Source organism: Leptonychotes weddellii, chromosome 12 (genome assembly GCF_054177405.1).
Source record: "Leptonychotes weddellii isolate Sample4059 chromosome 12, ASM5417740v2, whole genome shotgun sequence".
NCBI lineage: Eukaryota > Metazoa > Chordata > Mammalia > Carnivora > Phocidae > Leptonychotes > Leptonychotes weddellii.
Genome location: NC_138380.1, coordinates 23,669,638 through 23,688,398, shown reverse-complemented (window position 1 = coordinate 23,688,398; position 18,761 = coordinate 23,669,638). Strand labels below are relative to the sequence as shown.

The following is an 18,761-nucleotide window of genomic DNA, read 5'->3' as shown; positions in this document are numbered from 1 at the left end:
CCTGTTGAGTTTGTAGGTGTTCAGAATGGTTTGATCCCTATCCAGCTGAATTCCTGAGAGGAGACGAAATCCAGGTCTCCTACTCCTCCGCCATCTTGCTCCGCCCCCTCTTTCTTTCTTTCTTTCTTTCTTTCTTTCTTTTCTTTCTCTCTCTCTCTCTCTCTCTTTCTTTCTTTCTTTCGCTTAAGAACATTCAACAAGGTTTCAGTTTCTTAAAGCAAAAATGTCCTGACTGATTTATTCACTCATACAGTACTTTTTATCTATCCTATTATATTATTGATTTGTAATCTTAATTTCTCAATTATGCTATGTATAATTATACTTTGTATAACTCCACAAAACATAGGCTCTTAAGATTTACTGATTTTTCTCATTTTTTATGTTCTTGAAACATAAAGATTTACAACTTGACATTTTTAGAAGTTCTATGTTCTAAATAGTAAATTATTATTTAATAAAATGTATAAAATAAATAAGTTTATTATTTAGAACATAGAATATATGGATTAATATGAAGGTAAACTTATCTATAATTTCAATATGCAGAGATGACCTGTGAATAATCAGTGTACACCCATCCATCATTTTCCATGGGATCATAATATACATATTACTTTGTTTTATTTTCATTTTATATTTTTTTCTGAACAATATATTGTGGACATCATTCCATGAATTAATAGCATCATTTTATCACATAAAGGCAATGCACTTTAAATATATATAAAATATATTAAAAATAATTTAAAAATCTCCTATTTTAAGACATCTAGATTTTTTCCAAAGATTCCCTATGTTTAATACAAACAAACCAAACAAAACTCAAATTTTTAAGCATCCTTTTTACATGTTTCTCACATGTTTGACTATTTCCTGAGGAGATATATACATTTAAAAAAAACTTTTGGTACTTATTGCCAAATAACCCTTCAGAAATATGGTATAAATTTATATCATAAAGTAATAAATTAACAGCCTTATTTTTTTTCTCAAATTGTAGCTAAAAACTCTTGCTTTGTTGTTTTTAGCTTATAGTTCATTGTGTTTGAGGGTAAAGGTATTTTTTGGTTTATTTCTTTAACTTTTTCTTTGTTCAATTCTTATCCCTTATTTACAAAATTTAATTAATCTCATTTTTTTATTGTGATTGCCGTTTATTCTTACTGATTCGTTAGAACTTTTAACATATTAAGGAGGTTAGCATTTATCACTGATGATGATTATAATGATTATATTTTAGAGTTATTGGCTCTTTTTCTTTTATACATTAAGAAGTTTTGTTTAATTTTTTGTTTGCATTTTAATTTTTGGTAAGGTATATTTAGAAAAGCACCAATTTTTGATGTTTCACTTTGTTATTCCTGTAAAGGCTGGCCTATTTGTAGATCTTGGGTCTTATATATATAGAATTTTGGATTATATATATATGTGTATATAATTATATTTATATTAAATAACTCTACTTTTTAAAAGTGATGATCTGAGTATGTTTTGCATTTTATATTTGTATGTATTTTATATTACATACAAAATATGTTATATATAGTTACATATTATATGTAAAAGGCATATAGCATATATAACTTCATCTTACAATTTGGCTTAATGGAATTTATGCCATGCTGTAGCAATTTGACAATAACTTTAAACTTGGTAAAGGTTAGAAGTCAAGATTAACAAGTAGCATATTAACATAACACTAAAATGTTAAGAATGTCCTGTAGAATGCAATTCTAGATGTTTGTTAAAATGGGTCAATTTTTCATTAAATTCTTTAAACGATTTCAATACTGTCTTGGTACAAAACCAACTGCCCTTCTTAATATTTGCCAGAAGATGGCGCTATATTAATAAACTAAGATCTCTCTATATTTTAGGAATTGCGGATAAATTTTGTCCAAGTATTAAAATCAAAACAATTCCGAGGGCTTGACAAATAAATCTCTAATGATATGCTCACCTTATCTTAAAATGATAAGTTTTCTATGTATTTGTAGGGAAGGCCTTAGCATATTTTACTCAGTATAATTTTTTTTTTTCTTACATTTTCATTCTTCTTCCTTTTCAAGTTATAAGATAAATTTGGGTATAAAAAGGCAGCTAATTAGTGGATTTTAAAGTTACACTCACACTCACAGGCACAACTACTTCTGTGCTGAGACTGAAAACATTGACTGAAAGAAACCAAAGCCAAAGCTTAACATTGTGATGATTCCATGGGACTAATCACAAAATAGTAGCTTTTGTATTTATAGTTATTACATTTAACAACAGTCCACTAAAATTTAGCTTAGGGGAATGTTTACACTGTATATTACTTATATCAGGACTCAGTCATTCATCAGAGGTTCTGTAACAGAGCAAGGATTCCTTTAACCACTGCTTTTATTTAATGCCTTTAAATATAGGTGTCTTTTAAAAGGCAGCTAATTTAGTGTAAGCTGAAATGCCTCAATATGTGCTAATAATGGAACCTTTGTTTAGCATAAAAAGTGAACCTTAATAATCCCCTTTCTTTCTGTATTGCTCCTGGCTCCAGAATTTTCTAATGAGTAGTAACGGGAGCTCAGCAACCACTATGTGATTTCTTAACTTGACAGTAATTGTGTCTAATAAGTAGACCAGAGTATTCAGCAGAAGTTCCATTGAGGTATTCAGTATTACCTAGCTAATTCATACTAAGAACTGGGAAACAAATTGTATGCGTTAAGATTGTCCATGAAGCCCTGGTTCAGAAGAAAGAACCATGGAGATAATGTAAAACTTTATTAATGAGCACAAATATCATCAGGATATGTGTTATTTTGTTGTGTCTTTGGTATGTGCTTTCCGAATCCACATAAATAAATAGATCAGCAGTGTCTCACTCCTTTCTTTATAATATGTAGCTCAATAGTTATCACTACCTTTATTGAGTTCCTTCTATGGGCAGAGTGTCTTCCAAATATTCAGAACTGAAGGGCACATTAAAAAAGAAAAAGAAAGCAATGCTTTTTGGTAACAGTCATTTAATTAGGGAGATAGAAAACCATATTCATGCAGAAAATAGCAAAATAGTTTATAGCACTAGGTAATATAGTGTAAAATGATTGTGGGACTCATTAATGCCTACCTTGATTTTTGATTAATGCTTTTATTAGACTCTGAAGAAAAAGTCTAAATATGTGTTTCATACTCATCACAGTCCTACTATGTAGATATTTTTATCTCCCCTTTTTGATAAATGAGGACACTAAGTCATCCAGAGGCTGACTGATTTTCCCACTCACACAGCTAAGAGGCCATGGGACAGGATGCGGACTCATCTGCTCTATGTCAGACCAACATGCCAGACCCTTTCAGTGCACGCCTGGCACCCAGCTTAGCCCCACACTCATTTTGTCTGCCTCCTAATGTGACATTTTAGGTCACCTGTCTTTACTCTCTTCAAATAAAAATCCCACAGAAGATTTTTCGGCGTCAAAGTTGAGATTGATTTCTGTGATTCATTTGTCACTGTGAAAAGAGATTAGAGATGAAAGAAAAGTGACTCATAGGATGGCTCATGTTCACTGCTGCATGACAGGCAGCTTCTAGAACAGAAAAACAAACTTTTCCTTTTCTTTGGGGGTAAGCAGCACAAGGACATTTCACTCAGTCAAGCTGATGAAATTTTGCTTTAAATTGGATACCCTATTTCTCCCAGGATCACTGTACAGTAATATTCCTGTGTCCATAAAGTTTCAAGTTCATTCTCTTTTCACAACTGTTTACACTGTGTACTTCTCTTCTAATAATTTTCACAAAATTATCTTATGTATTTAGGCCTTTAGAAAAGAGAAGTTGCTTTCTGAAAGCTCCAAAAGCAGAACAGTTAAATATTCCTTCATGCAATTTGCCCCATTCCCTCTCAACCTACTGCTTTGATCGGTTTATTCTAAATTGTCCTCAGATTGTCTATGTGCTTTGAAACTCTTTAGAATTTATTACTTTGCTAACTATAAAAAAAAAGAGGGATGCCTGGGTGGCTCAGTCGGTTAAGTACCCACCTTCTGCTCAGGTCATGATCCCGGGGTGGGGGTGGGGGGCTGCTTAGCAGGGGGTAGTCATCTTCTCCCTCTGCCTCTCCCCACCTCTCCCCTCTCATGCTGTCCCTATTGTGCTCTCTCTCTCTCTCAAATAAATAAATAAAATCTTTTTTAAAAAAGGATACATCTATCCTAGAAAGTGTTTTGCCTTATTTGTACTTAGATTACTGATTTTGATTCCTGGTTTTTAGTAAATGGAGCCCAAAACAGTCTGGGGTAATAATTCATGATTACGCTAGAAATTTCATCTCTAAGTCATTGATAAAACTATTTATTAATCAAGCTCTAGTCAACAATGCAGAGGCTTTGTGAGTTATAAATAAATCTATACTGGAAGACAGTATCACAGAGGCATTGAAATATGCCCTTGGAGTCAGACAAACCTGAGCAGGAATTGCAGTGAAAGCTTGGATAAGTTACCTAAATTCCCTCAGCTTTGATTTCTTCTGACTTGTTTCTTCAAAAGCTTCTCATAAGAATTAAATGAAATCACATATGTGTGTGTATTATATGTTTATATATACATATATTTATTTATTTTTAAAGATTTTATTTATTTGAGAAAAAGAGAGATGAGCAAGAGAGAGAGCACGAGCGGGGAGAGGGGCAAAGGGGGGAGAGAGAAGCTGACTCAGCTGAGATGAAAGAAAAGTGACTCATAGGATCCATCCCAGGCTGCATCCCAGGACCGCAGGATCATGACCTCAGCCAAAGGCAGAGGCTTAACTGACTGAGCCACCCAGGTGCCCCTATATACTTATGGTATTTAGCATGCTCTCTGGCACTTAGTCCTTAAGTGGTAATTTAAATTACTATGTCTTGCTTTTCTCTTTCATGGTTTTTAAGCCTTTATTCACAAACCAGACATTTTTTTTCCCCACTCCTTTTGCCAAAGATGCATTCAGTTTCTTAATTTCAAAGAGAATGACCAATAATCTATTGCCACAATAATGCTGTATAACAAGCAAGTAAAATCCTGTTGGCATACAACAATAAGCACTTGTTTTTGTTTACAAGTCCACGGTTTGGTGTTTTTGCTGATCTGGGCTGGGCTGTGCCAGTTTCCACTGTGTCTGTGGTCATCAGCAAATCAGCTGGTGGCTAGCTTGTCTAGGATTTTCGCAGCTGGGTTATCTACTGTCTGGTCCACATGATCTCTCATCCTCCAGCAGACCAGTTTGGGCTGGTTCTTTTTCAAGAAACAGCATGAGGAGGTATGTAAGATTATTAACAGTTCCAAGTTGTCTTGGAACTGGCACACAGTCACCTCTGCTTTATTCTTCTGGCCAAAGTGTCTACCTTCTAAAGGAAGGAGCTGCAGAGTTATACGGCAAAAGATGTGGATATAGGAAAAGGTGGAGAATGTTTTTTTGTTTTGTTTTTGTCTTTTTTTACAATTAACCTATCATAAAGACAAGCTGGCTAAGAAAAAAGAGACTTCAAAAACCTGCTAATCTGTTTTTGGCCGTTTTTATATCTGTTGCTTTCCACTTCTCATGATTTTTACGTTCATAGCTTATATCAGTGCAAAATACTCTTTTATACAAGTAATAATAATAGCTGGCCATTATTGACTATATACTAAGTGCCAGGCATATTGGTATTTTGCATTCCCTTTCTTATTTAAATTTTATAATTACCCTTCAAGGAAGATACTATTATTATTTTATTATTATCATCTCTATCTTGGAGGATAGAGAACTTTAGAGAAATAATTTGTTCATGGTCAGGATGCTAATAAGCAGCAGAGCCAGAATCTGAATTCAGGCTGGTTGGAGTATAGAATTTGTATTGCAATACTGCCTTTCTCCCCTCTTCCATCAATCCTGTTTATTGATTCTGGAATGCGTTAGCCAAAATAAAGAAACAAACACTGACCACTTAGGTGGTTTTTACTTCGTATTAAATACAGATGAATTAATTCATGCCAGAAGCTATGGTTTTGAGACATAGCTCTTTTATATATAATTATTACTACAAGAGGCAAGCTAGAGAATACCTCAGAGGTTCCTTTTCCACCTGCAGTGTAGCAGAACTTAACACTTTCAGAGCCTATATTCTAATTGGTGGCCATGTTCCCATAGCAGAATGAACCAATTAACTAAGTTTCCATCCAGCTTCTTGCTAAAATGTCAAGACTAAAACAGGATTCATTTAAAAGGCGTACAATAATAAATGGGGTCCATTTAAAACAAGACACCCTAGGCTGTATTCCTAATTAGAAGATTGAAATGATCTCTATTCCAGAAATTGTAACATGTTCTCAGTATTTGCGTAGTTTTATTAGATGTTCTGATGTCTAATATCACCTGAGTCACTGAGACATTTTTTGGAAAGTTTTCTACTACATGAAATAACCTTCACACAGAATAAAACTAATTGACTTGGATGCATATGAACTATACAAATTGACAGGATAACTGTTAACCTAGGTCTCTCACAAACCTCAACATCATCCTTGGTTTCTCTCTTCCTTCTGCTTCCGTCATTCCCACTTCTGCCCCCTCCCCCTGCCAATTTTCCAGTATATGCTTGCAAATCTGTAGATGAAATCTTTTCCGTTTTCCTCTTCTCTCCATAGTCCCTGCCCCTGCCCTGGTCCTGACTCATCATCTTTCTTTTGGAATGCAGAACAGCCTTCTAATATATTTTCTTACCTTTCGTGTCTCTTTCATCCACACCGATTCCAGTTAACATTTCAAGATAAATATCCCAAAATTCTTTATTTTAACATGGCCTTAAGTACTCTTATTATTGATTACCCTCACCTCTGTAGAATTGTCTTTCAGATTATTGGATGTCTTGGAGAGATCTGTATGTCTGATGGAAAAATCTCTATCTCATGCCAATCATTGTTGGGTGACAATTGGACAGGGCTTGGGATATAGAGCTAGGAAAGGGAAGAATGGCCTGACATGTCACTCTAATCATCGGTACAGGGTATTGACTGCTGCTTACAATTTTGATCAGGTGTACAGGGTATTGATGAAGGGATCAGATGACTACTGTAGATTAGGGAAGCTGGAGACTAAATGTAGGGAAATAGGTTAACATTTGGAAGGCAAGTACCAGAAAATGTAGTTCTATGCAGGAATCATGCAATGGTCTGGGATGGGTCAGCTAGAGAGGCACTAGGCAGTCAGTACTAAAGCTGAGCTTCCCAAAACCACAATGAAGAGTTAAGAATCTCTCTAAAGATCACAGGAAAGGTGTAGGGAGCTGGTGCTAAATGATGCTGGATGGTACTGTGCTGTTGTGTGAGCAGGTCTCCATTCATCACTGGCTTCTTAGGGTGGTTCACTCACAGATTCTTCCTCTCTGATTTCAGTCGAAGAGAATTGTATGTGGAATTTCTTTCCCATTCTTATTGGGCTGAGCCCCATTGGGCTTAACTTCATAGAAAATGACAGAAAGCAGAGGAAAAAACATGATGCGAAGAAGTTATTTAAATGATCATTATATGTGAAAAATGCTCAAGCTTATAATAAACAAAGAACTATAATTTGAAATGAGGTAAATTTTTATTGATAAAATTGACAAATATGAAAATATACTCGATGTTGCTAAGAATGGATGCAGGTATAGATTTCCTGTGAGTTTTGAAGAGAATTCCTAACTCTCCTTTGAAATTTTGGGGAGCCCAGGCTGTAGTATTGGTGATGATTTTGGTGCAAAATGTTAGAATTTGGTTTGGTGATATATATTTGAAGCTTAAAAATATCTACATTGTTTGACCTATCAATCTACTTCTAATAATTTTTCCTACCAGAATCATTGAAGATGTTTCCAAATATGTACAAATAAGCATCTTGGACAAAATTTTATAAATTTTGGGAAATAGCTTAAATATACAGCAATATGGAGTTGGCTAAGCAAATGCTGGTCCGCTGATGCAGCAGACACCCATTAAAACTTATGCTATAGAATATTTAATAACATGGGCAAAATAATCATGATGTTTTATTATGAATATAACAGCACATTAAACAACTGTGTTTTTGTAGAAATTCAAATGTGTATGTATATACATGAAGAATCCTGTTAGGCTATAAACAAAAATGCTCTTAGTGATTATCATTGAGGGTGAGATTACTAAGGTTATTTGTTTTCTTTGTGTTCTTATACTTTAAGACATTCTTTAATGTTTATTTTGCAATCAGAATAAAACCTATACATTTTATTTTTTTAAAAGTGTTGACTAATATGTTTTATATTTGCTCTTATTATTGAAATATGCATTTTTTTCCTTTTTGTTGGTGCTTATCTAGGGATGATTTCTATGAGGTCCATATTAGTTTAAAATATATCTATATGGGGCGCCTGGGTGGCTCAGTTGGTTAAACGACTGCCTTCGGCTCAGGTCATGATCCTGGAGTCCCGGGATCGAGTCCCGCATCGGGCTCTCTGCTCAGCAGGGGGTCTGCTTCTCCCTCTGACCCTCTTCCCTCTCGTGCTCTCTGTCTCTCATTCTCTCTCTCTCAAATAAATAAATAAAATCTTTAAAAAAAAATCTATATCTATATATGTTGCTAGTACTTAAGTGAATGAAGTGTCACTATTAACACAATACATTTTAGCAGCATTAGCACATAACACTTACTTAAATAGTAACATTATATTGGGAATTCTTCACAGAACAACAAAGATATGGCAAGGAAAGAGAGGCTACAAAGGGAGTCATAATCACTCGGCTGAGGGCTTCTTAAGCTAACCTCCCAAGTCTCCCATCAATATCTGAAAAATCAATTTTCTTCTCTCAGATTTCTTCCCAGTCTTAAAGCTAAGGCTAGCTTTAAACTGGATGAGTTTGAGGTTTGGGGGGATTACTCTATCAGGATAAGTTTATTGAGGTGGTGATATGTGAAATTTTGCAAAAATACATGGGTAAACTTACAACTCAAAAACTAAGTAAAAATGTTTGATGTTTATTAATTTAATGAAAGAGAGGTTATTTCACACCTCTGTTTATGCTATTAAAGTATTCATACAGGGGGCGCCTGGGTAGCTCAGTTGGTTAAGCGACTGCCTTCGGCTCAGGTCATGATCCTGGAGTCCCGGGATCGAGTCCCGCATCAGGCTCTCTGCTCGGCAGGGAGTCTGCTTCTCCCTCTGACCCTCCTCCCTCTCATGCTCTCTGTCTCTCATTCTCTCTCTCAAATAAATAAATAAAATCTTTAAAAAAAAAAAAAAGTATTCATACAGGTAAAGTATCTGAAATACTTGCAGTCCTTTGCAGAACATTCCATTCAAGTGACATCTTCTATTTCTCTAGAGAAGCTTTACTACCAAGAAACAATAGCAAGGTAATTTTATCAGATTGTGATTATAGTTTCATCTGTGGGTGTATCAGGCTTTGAAACAAGGTCCAATCTGATCTTGCAGAGAATGCACATTTGCTTGCAGCACTGCTTTTGGGGGTTTATAAGAGGAATCTGGAGGTCAGAATGTGAGATTTGGAAGCAGCGAGAGATAGCACGGTAGCTGAGAATGCTGTTAAGCATTACTGACAGTTGGGCACCTGGGTGGCTCAGTTGGTTGGGCGACTGCCTTCGGCTCGGGTCATGATCCTGGAGTCCCGGGGTCGAGTCCTGCGTCGGGCTCCCTGCTCAGCAGGGGGTCTGCTTCTCCCTCTGACCCTCCCCCCTCTCATACTCTCTCTCTCATTCTCTCTCTCAAATAAATAAATAAAAATCTTTAAAAAAAAAAAAAAGCATTACTGACAGTTAAGAGCCAGTTAAGAAAGTTTCAAGATAACTATCAGATATGCAAAGCCATAGAAGCCACAGCTATTGATGGTACCTTCATATCAAAATATTTTAAAAATAGAGAGGTCAAATTAATAGAAGTAAACTCCGAAACAGGTTAAACCAAAGTATAACTGAACATTATTATCAAATTGAAGTCAAAATCCTAACTTGGCACTTAAGAAGGCTTTATTAACTTTTGATAGTATCTTATCATCCCTGGTTAACTTATCACAGTAAAGCATTCAAACATATAATTATGCTAAATACATACAATGCCGGGCAAGTTCACTTATTTGTTATTTTTCAATACTAAAACACAGATGAAAGAAAATAAAAATATGTTCTATTCTGAATATATCAAGGTACATATTAATTTTTCTGGAAATTTTTTGAAAACTCCATCATTGAAATGTAATAAATAGGGAAATAATTATGGGTATTTAAACAGATTTTATGGTTAAAATACATATTTTTACATTATATTATAAATGAACAAACTTCTCTAGATATCTGACCCACTGAAGACATTATACCATGATATTCAAATAAGTCTTTACTTGCGCGGTATTAGAAAGCTAACAAAAAATACCATGTTTGTTCTTACCCACAAGGTAAGATCCAGTAGTCCTTCCCAAACTTCTCAAGATCAAGCTATTCTATTACTTGTTGAAGAAGGAAATCATGAACTTCCAGTTTCTTCTTTATCTGGGGTAGTGGCTATTTAATGGAGTCAAAAATTGCAGTGGACTCTAATCAAATAATACAAATTGCTAAAGATTTTATAATGGGGGTCAGAAGTCTCTCACATTCATTTTCCCTTTTAAGCTATTATGTTATAATAGTCTTTACTAGTTAGTGTCCTGCTAACAAGAGCAAAAATTTGTGAGATGAGTATGCATCCAGTAGAGCTGGGCTTAGACAAGCCTCTATGGCCGGCAGGCCTCTCCGTTATTTCAGAGCTTGCTCTACCAAATCAGATGGTCAGCTTTGCCCTGCACTGTCCGTGCTGCTCTCCTGGGCTCTCAGTGCATGCCACATTTCAATATGCTTTGAGGGGCATTGCCATACTCTGTCACCTATCATTCAATTAAAATGTAATCGAATGAGCCACCTGGACTGATAGGGCCTAATAAGTTGCCCATATAGACAGGAAAAGCTTCTAGATAATATTTCATATGTTAGCTGGGAGCAAATGGACAAAATCTTTATTTCATTTGCATAATCATTAATGATTATAATTTTGGAACTTTCAACCCAAATGGTAGACTATGAGGCAAGATATTTTCATATATTCATCCATTTAACACATACACACATATATAGATATTAACATAGATACACAGATTTAGTACCCACTGGATTGTCAGGCATGGTGTGACTATCAGAAATGTGTTGGTGAACAAAAACACACTATTGCCTGTAGGAAATTCACTCTCTGGGGGCACAGAGGCATTTATTTGATAATATAATAATGAATATATACAAGTGGGATAAGCGCAATAAAAAACAGCTTAGTGGTGTTATGAGAGGATATAATTGGGGATTGGACCTAATTAGTTGTGATGACTGAACCCAGAGAAAAAGAAGGTATCGATATTAACCAGGCAAAGAAAGGAGCGGGGTGAACATGCTCCAGGCAAAGGCAACAGAAAGGGTGGAGTTTCCTTGAGGAATGTGTGTCTTAATGAATCACCTCCACTTCTTGCTGTCTGAGACTTAAAGGCAGAGACCAAGGTGGCTGTCCTTTCCATCCCCCAGTTTTTCCAACAATGGCACCAACTCTCAGCTCAGTTCCCAAGTCTGTGCTGTAAGACTGAGGGACACAATGGAAAAAACAAAACAAACAAAATCAGCCAAATTATTTGTGAAGTAACTAAGACAGGGAACTAAAAACACAATTTGCTAGCTTCTTTAGGTAAAGATCTTTAACAGTTTAAATCTCTGTAATCTGATGCTGATTATTTCTGATGATTTAACAGTAAATCAATTAAATGATGCTCCATAAAAGACTTTTAAACTTATGAAGCAAAGATCCATTCAACCTATATGGAAGTTAGATATTTATCAATAATATCATGATTAGCATAAATCTATTTGGATACTTACTGCTTTGACATTTTTCACATATCAATTTTTTTTGAATAAACAAACGAGTTATAGAGAGAGCATAAAGAAAAAAGGTTCTAGGTCTTTAGTCACAGAAATTTGTTAATTCTCTGGCAACATAGTTTGCTTTATAACTGTCAAATTCATTTTCCCTTTTGAAATAATACTACATCCCAAACAAATAATAGTGGTTACCCTTTCATGTCATACCTGCAACAGCTCCATATCACAACTACAGGTGAGATTCTCTCTGAGTTCAAGTCAGGAAGCAGTGTGTTTCAGAGTCTTGAAGAATAGGTAGGTGCTGAAAAAAGAGGAATCAGTAGTGATTCTTTAGGTAAGATAAAGAAGGTAAGGGAAAGAAATAAGAAAAAATAAAATAACATGTCTACTATGGAAATCACTCTGGTGGACAGAGAGATGGTGAATCTCTCTGGTGAATATATATACATTCACTTCTGTCTATCTACCACTGTGTGTGTGTGTGTGTATCTGTCCACTAGAGAGATAAACACACATACATGTACAATTATATGTGTGTATATATGTATATGTATATATATAATTACAGTGAGAAATAACATGGAAGATTGTCAATACTACCTATGTTATCATTACTTGAAGATGAACTTACTATCAAGATAAAAGTGATAAACACGTTTTTGCACCCCAGTATATATTTCTCCAAGACTATGAGACTATCTATTCCTTTTAGAAGAAACCTCACATTAGACAACTAGTTTGTGTGGTTTAGTTCTGTGTTCCTAATGAGACAGTCCCATAAAAGTCCTGGCCAACCAGCCTTAAAGAACACCATGTGTGGTCATCACAGCCCAGGCCAGGTGGGGATTCTCATTAAAGGTTAAAAATGTGTTAGAATTATAGTAAATAGTTTTTTGACATATATGCTACAATGGGTCACAAATTTAGGTGTCTGTAGGGCTCGGCAAATAATGTAAATGCAGAAGTAGTGTAGGACAATGGTTGTCAAAATGCAGTCCTGGGATCAGGAGCATAAGCATCAAATAGGGAACTCATAACTAATACAAATACTTGGGTTTCACTGAAGACCTAGCCGATCAAAAACTTGAGAGCTTGTGTTTTAAACAAGCTCTGCAGGTAATTCTGACTCATGCTCAAGTTTGAGAAGACCACTGTAGAATAATGGGGAGTTGTGGGCTATAGTGAATTTTGAAAATGAAAGTCCTAAAGCATTCAAATCCAAGGTCAACAAGCAGAGCTGACCAGAACAAAGTATAAACACCGTATAGGAGTGAAGAATTTAACCCATGGTGCACCCATTTAAGAAAGAATAGATGTAGGAGTGGTTATGTTATAGTAATGGTGGTGAGGAAGAGTCAAATGCAGGTATACCACACCCTGAGAAAGCTGAATTCTTTTTGAAATAAATATCCATGTTTATAAATTATCAATATATAACATGTAGGAAACAAAAATTTTCAGTGAGAAGACATCTATAAATGTATAATCAAGACCAGTGTGAGAATGATTCAATATTGGCTTCATGAAGGAGTGGTGTGAGAATTCTTAAGTATTCTTATTATAATTAATACACTTAAATATGTGCAGCATGTGGCAAAACAAAATAACTCGATTTTATTTACTCTGCTTCTTCTATCCATGGATCATTGGTTAGAGTGCCATATATACTTGGAGCTCCCTTCACTAAATGAAAAATTTATTAAGAGAGAGGTTCTTGTTTGCCAAGTTTCTGTTGTATCCTATTTTCCAGATTCTTGGCACACTGTTGGTACTCAGTAAATATTTGTTGAATAGATGAAAGTGAAGACAAAGTATTTTAATTTTCCTGCCTACTCACATCCTTTTTTTCTGAAATTATTCTTCCATAACTCGAACTCTGTGTACTGTGGGGCCTAATTACCACCCTTTCACCATGGCTGATGGACTGTATAACTGCGAGATCAGAATGAATCTGGCCATTTTCTTCTTTGTCCTGGAGATATCGAATTGGGACACGGAGACATCGAATTTGGACATGGAGACATCGAATTGGGACACGGAGACTTCATGAAACTGTATTTGGCATTTGAACTGGGTGGTACTAGGTTGGCTATTTTCTGTGAATCTTTCAATGGGCAAGTAATGATTGTCTACCTACTATCCCTAGGATGACAAGAATACTTCAGTCAATAAACATGCTTAATTTATTGGGATGTGTAGATTGTTAAAATAATTACACAAATTGGGGCACCTGGGTGGCTCAGTCAGTTAAGCATCTGCCTTTAGCTCAGTCATGATCTCAGGGTCCTAGGATCCAGTCCCACATCAGGCTCCTTGCTCAGAAGGGAGTCTGCTTCTCCCTCTACCCCTCCTCCTGCTCAGGCTCTCTATCTATATATCTCCCTTGTGCATGCATCTTTTCTCTCAAATAAATAAATAATCTAAAAAAAACCCCATAAATAATGTTAAGAAATTAGTGTTGTGAAGAAAATTAAAGCAGAGCAAGGTGATAGATAGCAAAGGGGGGTTATTATTTTAAATTGTCAGGGACTGACTCTAACCTGGTGCCATTTGATCAAAGACTGGCATTAAGTAAGGAGCAAATCTTTTGGCTATCTTGGAGAATAATGACCCAAGCAGGGAAAACAGGAAGCAGGAAAGCTCAAAAGCAAGAAGACCAGTTTGGTTGGACTAATGTGAGTGAGATAAGAGATGAAACTAGAGATAGAGTCAGGAGCCAAATCCTTTGTCAGAATAAGCTCTATGAATTTTTTCTAATGACACTGTTAAAACTTCTTAAGAGTTTTAAGTAGGGGAGTGATTTATGTTGTCAAAAGATCATCTTGGGTAACAAAGAGTGGAAACAGGGAAACCATTTAAGGTGCTGGTCAAGCAGTAAGGTGGTAGTGGATGGGCTGATGGTTAGATTTAAAATATGTTTTGAAAGTAAGCTTAGAGGATTTACTGTTGGTTTGGATATGAGGTATTAAATAAAGAGCAGATTTACTGGGTGAATCTCCTAAGTGAATGTGGTGACCTTTATGGAAATAGGAACACTTGTGGGGGAAGCAAGTTAGTTTAGGGTTATAGTGGCAACAGAATCAAGAGTGTGGTTGTAAGCATCTGAAATTTGGGATTCCTATTAGACATGGAAGTGAATACACTCAGTGGACTTCAGGTTATATGTCTAGAGTTCAGCACAGTGATTGACAAGGGCAGTTTTACTGGATTAGTGGGGACAAGAAGATGTGCAAGGTGAACTCAAGAGTGAATAAGAAGCAAGGAAGTATAAAGACAGCAGATGTAGACAACTGCTACAATGAGGTTTTTTTTAAAAAAAAAAAAGAGTGAAGAAATAGAGTACAAACTATAAGGGGATTGTAGATCAAAGTTTTTTTTTATTAAGATGGATATTTTAAAATATTATAACTTAAAGGTATGTATGACTATGGAATGATCTAGCAGAGAGTGGAAAAAATGAGGGTAATTATAGAAAAGAGAGGGTAATTATAGAACTGACATCTTTGAGCAGTTGTGAGGGGGCAGTGTTCTAGTCCACTAATGAAGGTGTTGGCCATAGACAGGGAACAATTTCTCTATTATAAGAAGGATGAAAGCAGAGTGTCTGAAGATAGACACAGGTCATTTGGTAGGTATGATGGTAGGGAGAATGTGTAAGTGCTTTTCTGGTTACTTCTACTTTTCAGTGACTATGAGGTAAGGTTCTCCGTTGAGCGTAATATGTGCGAAGGGGTGTTGGAGATTTTGAGAGAGAAGAGGTGCAAAATTATCTTTCAAAGTATGTAAGAGTGAGTTAATTAGGGAAATATTTTGTGCATGAAAGAAGAGTGAAGGAAAAATGAATCTGAAATCTAGACAGAAGACCAAATGGTAAAATGGAAACAGAGAGAGTGATTTTGAGTCTAGTCTCACAAAAAGCTCAGCCATTCCTCTTGCCCCTGGGCATGTCTCTTTTCCATAAACCCATCTCTCCTCCCAGCCATTTGTTTGTTTGTTTGTTTGTATTGTTTTGTGTTGCTGAAGCAAGTTTGAAAACATTATAGTTATTTTTTAACTATCATTGATTCTTTTTTTATTATTATGTAATATTAGTCACCATACAGTACATCATTAGTTTTTGATGTAGTGTTCCATGATTCATTGTTTGCATATAACACCCAGTGCTCCATCATTGATTCTTGATGAAAACCCTGTGTAAATATAGAAAGGTATTATTGTGATATACTAACCAACATCTTTTTGATCCTGGGAGTTTCTCCAAAGGCTTTTCCCATTCTGTCAGCAACAGTCATTGTCTCATAAAAGCAGATGACAAAAGAGATAAATTTTTAGTATTAGGACTACTAAATAAAGCCCTGAGGGACACAGAGAATGAAGTTTATGCCATTAGAAGATAATTTTGAAGAACATGAGATCAGTTAGTGTCAGTCTGTTTGTTTTCACTGGCTCAGGAAGATGGAGACAGTTGGGCATAACCGTGCTTCCTTTTATAAGTCATGGAATTCATAAAAATTTATAATATTTGTAGAGGCAGCTAACTGTGGATATCTCATACCAGGCCATAGCCAGCTATCCTAAGAAAGGAGAGGATCAAACCTCATCACGCCCGGAACCCATTTACAGCACACGTGTGCTGTGGTACACCCACCAGGAAAACTGGTAGAGCAAAGAGGAGAACACAGACATTGGTGCCTATGCATTAGGGGGTTTAAAAAATTGAGTTACGATTCTTCTACACTTAGGTTTTGGATTGAATATTGTATTTTTTTTTTTTAAGGGAGAAAGAGCACTGTATGAATTTATGGAGAGCTGAGACAATCTGGTTTCTTGTTCTTGTTTCCCTCTCCAGCTGCCTCTATTTCAGGATCAGACAACAGAATTTCTCCTTCCTTTCTGGATGTTGGGTATTGATATATACAGTCCTGTGCCACTGGAAGCAGAGAATTGAGAGTTGTAGATAATGTATGAAAGCAGCTAGCCCACAGGCTTGGGATAATATCTGCTTTAGAAATCTGTTGAATGAATTGAATGACTAAAACTTTAATGAGTAGAGTAGCTTAAACATTCTGATTGGGAGTGTCCTGAATCTTTGGTTTGATTCTATTAACATGGATTTGAGCCTCATCTTGTTGAGTATGGCTTTTTATTTCTGGGTAATTTAAAAGTGTGATTAAATGAAATCATAGAACTATTGAGGATCCAAAAGCAAGTTAATTATTTTAAAGTAGAAATTTCTGGGTCTTTTTTTCCCCATAAATGTTTTCTCTGCTCTATGAAGTAATTTGGGTGAAAATTATGAACATTAAAAAAGTTAAGTGCACATTGATGTCACTAGCTCTAGAAATAAACTTCCTTCAAGGCCCACAATCAGTGAAGGAGAGCATGAGATTCCCTGAATGACTTATACTGGGTGGCCAGAAGTAAATAATTTCACTTGACTGTATGGGATTTAAGTAAGAAAGAAACATAATTGGTTCAATACAATATTGGTCCCAACTTGGGGATGATAGCTCTCCTAAGAATTATAATCTACTTAGTATATGAATTCCTCAGAGGAAGTAGAAAAAAAAAAAAAAAAGAACAAGATTAGCAAGTCAATAGGAAAAATAAATCTATATATATAATTTTGTATTGATTTTTTTCATGGTATGTAAATTAGAAAACTTGACTGACTCTGTATGTGAAAAAATTAAAAAATAAAACTGGTAGAGCTTGTGAAGAACATAATTATGATTCCCAGAGGTGTGGGACCCACAGCCAGGGCTCAGATACACATGCTGGTGTAGAGTCAGATGATTATAGGGAGAAAAGGCATAAGTATTTGCATTTGTGGATACATGCAGAAGCTGAAATAAGATTAGATTTTAGGGAAATCTTCAAGATTTGTACATCTTGCTCTTAAAAATATATTCAATTTCTTGAGAAAATTGAGGAAGTTTTTGTCATATTTTCCCATTAATAATCAAAATAAGATGAGACTTACAAATATTTTTATATACAGTCCTCCCAGATAAACTGCAATAACTTAACTGTTTTGCTAAACTGCAAACAATCTGTTGTTGCTTGTCTTGTGTTCTGTTTGTTTAATGTGAAGATGCAGACAGCCTTCTGTTCTTTCATTTACAGGGTCTCTTAATTCTCTGGCTCTCCTGGCACTGAGTCTTTTTTTTTTTTTTCTTTTTTTTTTTCTAAAAGGTAACAAGAGTTATAAGTACAAGACATTTATTTCATTTGTTTAAATTTATGAAATCATGCCCATTCTCTAGGCCTTTGGGGGCATGAACTAAATAAGAACATATGGCATAATCTATTATTTTCTCAACTCTGGTTATGTTGTAAGGCATTGTTTAAATGTCAGTGAGGAAAGGCATTGTTTAAATGTCAGTGAGGAAACCTCGGATTGCTCTCCTTGGAACAATGATTTCTTGGATAATGTTCACTTAAATTTAATAAAGGGGCATTTTACTTTCTTTAAGTAATCCACCAAGGCCATTGTTTTCAATCTTTTAAGAATAATGGCTGTAATCATTGCATTCACTGCATTCAGAATTCCTTTCTACTCCTGGAAGTCCAACTAACCTAATTAGTCATTGTCATAGGGCATATTATTTGAAAAAATATCTTTGTAGTGTGTACTGTAAGTAAATTTACAATGTATTCAGATGGCTAACAGTCATAACATTTATTTTTTAGTACTTATAGTCTTAATTCCTAATTTAAAAGAAGCTTAAAAATGTGGCAAGTCAGGGAATATCCTTTTTTTTAATTTTTTTTTTTTTAAAGATTTTATTTTTTTATTTGTCAGAGAGAGAGAGAGTGCACAGGCAGGGGGCAG

At 35.4% G+C, this 18,761-nt stretch overlaps 1 long non-coding RNA gene across 1 annotated transcript in view; it reads left to right on the top strand.

The window, feature by feature from the left end:
* Positions 1-18,761, top strand: part of LOC145716396 (uncharacterized) — a 109,879-nt gene that overhangs the window by 47,744 nt on the left and 43,374 nt on the right. The gene's annotated exons all lie outside the window — the stretch shown is intronic.